Consider the following 6,000-nt stretch of genomic DNA (forward strand, 5'->3'; position numbering starts at 1 on the left):
CTCAAATGACAGTTCCCAGGATTCCTTGGGAGAAGCCATGAATGTTAAAGTGGTATGATAGTGCTTCAAATGTATGGTGCAGCTTTGACCTATCTCAAATCCTCTCCTAGTTCAAATTAAAATAGGAAAAGGGTTGGGGGGCGTTACTGAAGATTAAGAAGACAATCGCAAGTTGTTTCACTAGCTCAGTAGTTGTGTGAAATGTGAAACCGATGAGTGCATTTCTTCTGTCTAAGCAATTCATGACAGACAAAACAGAGAGCTTAAGCTGAATTATACGCAAGAGTGACAAATCCGGTACATGTTATGACTAACATTTGAGCATTTCTCCGTACTCCTGTTTAACCAACATTTGCAGCAGGCGTTCATAATAAGAGAAGGTATCGACAGTCGATAAAATTAGGACACTGATCAGCATCAGAAAGTGATGCTCACTTCCCTGTTGCAATCAGGTGAGACTGGGCCGAGGAGCACCAGCCTTTTCCCCTGCCCCTGCCCAGCCCACAGTCCATTGGTCCGCTGAGATGGGGGTGGCGCAACGGCCACCCTGGTCCCGGGAAGCCCTACGCTGAGTCACAAACCCCGCCCACCTCTTGGAGGGTGTGTGCAGTAATTACATAAACTATTCCGATTTAGAATAGTGTTCATAAGATGAATAGATTTGAGAATACCCATTACATAATGCAGAATCTGGTTAACTACAGATTGTGTGTGCATTGCATCTCTCCTACTGGATATTATTTGTGGAAAGAGCTTCAACGCTTGAAGAGATTTACACACATGATCTGTCTGCAATACAGACATCGATAAGCCACAGCTGCAGAAACACCCGTGTATCTGTTTCACAATAGGGATGCACATAAATCTTTCTGCCCACGTTTTAGACCTGCACTCCAGTCCAAAGCCTGATGGATTCTGCAGTGAGCGTTCCCTTGTTCACGTCAACATCTGCATCCAATTGGCTACCCAGAACTGCCCATCCACAATGTTGATGTTAATGCCCCAGTGAACAACTGGTTCAGCGTAAGAGGGGGCGACTTTCAGGAATGAAAGACGAGACTCCAAATCCAAGATAATAAACAATATCCCAAGCAATATTTCACTTACTCGCATCCTTCAGGGAGGACATTTGATGCTCCCGTGCTCAAATTTAGGGACCCAAATGAAGAACAGATTGGTTTTTTCCAGACATGTGAGTTATTTTCTGCGAATGAATCCAATTTCCTTGGACCTAATATCCCAGTAAAGTTCTAAATTGGAACGATCAAGCAAGTATTTTCAGCATGAAGTTAATTCATGCCCTCATGCCTGGCTTTGCTCACACCAAGGGTAGCCAACACAGGGCCCACCCTAAGATGTTGTCGGGCTACAACCCCTATCAGGTCTAGTTAGCATGGCCAGTGGTCAGGAATGATGGGAATTGTAGTTCAGCAACACCTGGAGGGAACCAGATTGGCTATCCTTGACTTGCACAGTTCCTGTTATTTGGGAATAGATTGCATTTCCAGTAGTAGTAGTAGTCGTCGTTGTCGTCCAACTAGGGCATAGCTGCAACTTCAGGCTTTATATCTGTCACTCTGGCAAAAAAATTGGTTCCTGGCCTCTGTTTCTCTACACATATCTATCAGTGCTTTCTGTTCTACAGGAATTCTGTTGTCAGATGTTGTTGTTGTTGTTGTTATTATTTAATTAATTAAATTTGTATACTGCTCCTTATCCATAGATATCAGGGTGGTTCACAACATAAAAATACAAGATAAAAACATAATAAAAACGAGAGCAAAAAAAAAAATACCCACGAACCAATAACTCCCTCCCCTACCCCCTTAGAGATGTAACTAAATTTTGCCTAAAGAAAATATTGAGGCAAATTTGGAAGGTCCTGGTCTCTGTACAAATGGGTGGATAAAAGAGAATGGGTGTTACAGCTTAGCTCAAACGATACTTATCCAATGACATTTCTGAGATTTATTTTTCCTCACCCTCATTAGAACAAGGTCACTTTGCAGAATGTTCTCCCAATATCACCATGTTTGAGGGGAAAGAAGGCCATTTTGATGCTTATTAGTGAGCACACAAACACTTTTTTGTGGAATAATTCCATGGAAGATGGTACAAGCTTGTTTTCTCCTGTTCCAGAGGCAAGGACCCAAACCAATGGATTCAAGTTACAAAAAATGGAAGTTCTGACTAAACATCAATAAGAATTTTTTGACACAAAGAACAGTGGAACAGACTCCCACAAGAGGTGGTGGACTCTCCTTCATGGCATATGCAATGTGTGCTTTAGCTGAGATTCCTGCAATTGCAGAGGGTTGGACTAGATGACCCTCAGGATACCTTCTAACACTATAATTCTATCAGTCTGCATATTTTTTCTTTATATATTTTTATTTACCTCTGACAGCTATGGGGTGGCTAGTGGCTGAGAGAGAAAGTTTACAGTGACAATAGTGGGTGAAAGGAAGTAATTCTTACAGGGGAAAGGGATGTAAAAACTTTGCCAGAATGAGAATAACTTTGGAAAAATAGGAATTGTCCAAAAACCAGACTCTTTTCCAAGGTTTGGATGTGTACGCTAACTAACCACAAGAGATATAATTCACTTTCTGTACTTTTTTGGTGGGGTGAAGTCACCAATGGAATTGTAGCCCAGTATAATAATATTATAAAACTGTGAAAACAGTTGCCTGGTCATTTCAAATATAGAATGAAAAGCAGATTTATTAAAAGGAGGGGTCTTTTATGTACTCTCTTTACTTTTCCATTTTCCCTCCCCGTCGACTTCTTTCCAATATTTTACAGCCTTCTGTACATTGTTATGGATTGAATCCATATGTGAAACAGATTTTCAAATACTTCATAGAAGTCTCGGTAAAATCCTGCCTGAAAATTTGTCGTGGCTTTACGCTGCTTGTCAAATGTAAATTCAATTACTGTTCTGAATTTTAAACAAAGGTGTTTTGGACTTCATAGGTGAGCTTATCACTAGCTATGCTTCATTTTAAGACTTTTTTATTTATTTATTTACTCTGCATATAAACCAACCCAGACTCTGAGTTCATCATCTGCCTCCTCCACAAGTCCAGAGGGTGACAGCACAAGAACGGGCCTTTTCTGCAGGCTCTCTGTTTGCAGAATGCTCTCCCCAGGGAGAATCGCCTGGCACCTTCATTACATCAATTTAGATACCAGGTGAAAACGTTTAACTTCAACCAGGTGTTTGGCTGATTAACATTCTATGGCTTTTTAAATATGTTTGCGAGAGGGAGGTTATTGGTTTGCTTGATTTTTTTTGTTTTACATATCGTCTTCTCACTTTGTATTTTTTTTTTTCTGCAGTGAACCACCCTGGGATCTTCTGGTGTAGGGTAATATACAAATTTAATATATTCAGGGCATTTTTTTTTCTGTCAGAACTCATCCAGAACTCTCAGGCAGATGCGATTGCCATTATAAGAAAACAAGGAAGGCATTTATGGTGAGTTCTGGCACCTCCTTTTCTAGATAAATATCACAGAATATTATATTAGTAGTAGTAACATTAGCACTGGTGCAGTTGAGAACCTTCCCAATTCTGCCCGATTAAAGCTTACTGGAAGGAACCATGCTGTTTATTTGAGATCATGGAGGTAAGGTGGATTGGGGAGGTGGGGTTGCCATCTTCTGCAAGGAAGGTCATTATGATCCAACCTCTTCTGAAAACCACAACACTGAAGTCAGTAGATGAGCCACTGGCCAATTTCCAACCTTTCTGCATGATGAAAAGTTGTGCAACCTATGCTGAATGTCACATTTCTTACCTCATTTCAATTTGGCCTCTGTCATTTTGGACTGTTGTTGCCGTTGGCAGCCACCTGTCTTGGGAGACGATGGAGGAGTGTGCTTTGGTGGGCGAGGTCAATGACAGCTACAACAACAACAATAGTGTTATTATTTATACCCCACCCATCTGGCTGGGTTTCCCCAGCCACTCCGGGCAGCTTACAGCACATACAAAAGTGATAAAATATCAAACATTAAAAACTTCCCTTAAAAGGCTGCCTTCAGATGTCTTCTAAAAGTCAGATAGTTGTTTATTTCCTTGACATCTGATGGGAGGGTGTTCCACAGGGTGGGCGCCACTCACTGGTGGAGGAAGAGGAGTGCAGGCGGCACGCGGCGTGCCACATCCCCAGGACGTGCGCCAGCCCCGCCCCTGCCTGCTCTCCGCCCCCCAGGGCCAGAGCATGAAGTTCTGCCACTAGTGCCACTACCGAGAAGGCCCTCTGCCTGGTTCCCTGTAACCTCACTTCTCACAGTGAGGGAACTGCCAGAAGGCCCTCGGAGCTGGACCTCAGTGTCCGAGCAGAATAATGGAGGTGGAGACGTTCCTTCAGGTATACTGGGCCAAGGCCATTTAGGGCTTTAAAGGTCAGCGCCAGCACTTTGAATTGTGCTCGGAAACATAATTGCATACATATAAAACCTCCAGGAGATGATCCTTCCATTATCTTTGAGTTATCATGACTTTTGACAGGAACGTAAGCAACTGCTTTATACCCAGTCTGATCACTGGCTCATCCAGCTCAATATTGTCTACACTGACACTAAATCTCCATGCAACACATATGCTCTACCATGCTCTACCATCATACTCTAGTTATGTCCCCTCCCCTAGTGTAGAGCGTGGCATTTTGCTATGCCATGTTGGTCATCTGTCTTGCTCTAGTGTGCTTTCAGAGTGGACTCAAAGTATAGCCTATTCAACCCCACAGGGACCGTCATGTAACTTTTCACAGTAGCCCATCATTATCATCAATCTTGCTTAATATCTATATGAAACTGCTGGGCGAGATTGTCCACAGCTTTGGAGCATGGTGTCATCAATATGCTGATGACACCCAAATCTATATTTTCCCCCCTTTGAAACAGCTGGGAGCAACTCTTATCTGGATGCTGTCATCAAGTGGATGAAGCTAGCAGAATGAAATGAAACCTAGACAAGATACAGATGTTGCTGCTGAGGAATACTGGTATTCTTGGAGGTGTGCAAGCCCTTGTAAGTGGAGTAAGAATCATAGAATTGTGGAGTTGGAAGGGACCCTAAGGGTCATCTAGTCCAACCCCTTGCACTGCAGGAATCTCAACTGAAGTACCCATGACAGCTGGCCATCAAACCTCTACTTAAAAACCTCCAATGAGTCTACCACCTCTCATGGGAGTCTGTTCCACTGTCAGACTGCTCTTACCATCAACAATTTCTTCCTGGTGTTCTGTCAGAATCTCCTTTCTTGTAACTTCCAATCCATTGGTTTGGGTCCTACCCTCCAGAGCAGGAGAAAACAAGCTTGCTCCATCTTCCATGTGATAGCCCTTTAGCTATAACAAAAAAGGAGAGACCCGATACGATATTTGAAGATGGCCATCATATCTCTTCTCAGTCCCCTCTTTCCTAGGCTAAACACACCCAACTCCCTCAACTGTTACTCATAAGGCTTGGTTTACAGACCCTTTATCATCTTGACCACCTTCTTCTGCACACACTCTAGCCAACTGAATAGGAGGTGCAACCTAGAAGAGCTCCATGCATGTTTCTTTTTGAGAAACAGGAAGCAGTTCAGGCAATAAGTAAACTAAACTCAGTTACATAAAAAAAGGTAAAGTGACCCCTGACCGTTAGGTCCAGTCATGGATGACTCTGGGGCTGTGGCGCACATCTCGCTTTACTGGCCGAGGGATCCAGCTTACAGCTTCCGGGTCATGTGGCCAGCATGACTAAGCCTCTTCTGGCAAACCAGAGCAGAGCACGGAAACGCCGTTTACCTTCCTGCCGGAGTGGTACCTATTTATCTACTTGCACTTTGACGTGCTTTCGAACTGCTAGGTTGGCAGGAGCAGGGACCAAGCAGCGGGAGCTCACCCCATCGCGGGGATTTGAACTGCCGACCTTCTGATCAGCAAGCCCCAGGCTCTGTGGTTTAGACCACAGTGCCACATAGCCACCTTGAAAAATACAAG

The sequence above is a fragment of the Zootoca vivipara genome, chromosome 1 (assembly GCF_963506605.1).
Source record: "Zootoca vivipara chromosome 1, rZooViv1.1, whole genome shotgun sequence".
Classification (NCBI taxonomy): domain Eukaryota; kingdom Metazoa; phylum Chordata; class Lepidosauria; order Squamata; family Lacertidae; genus Zootoca; species Zootoca vivipara.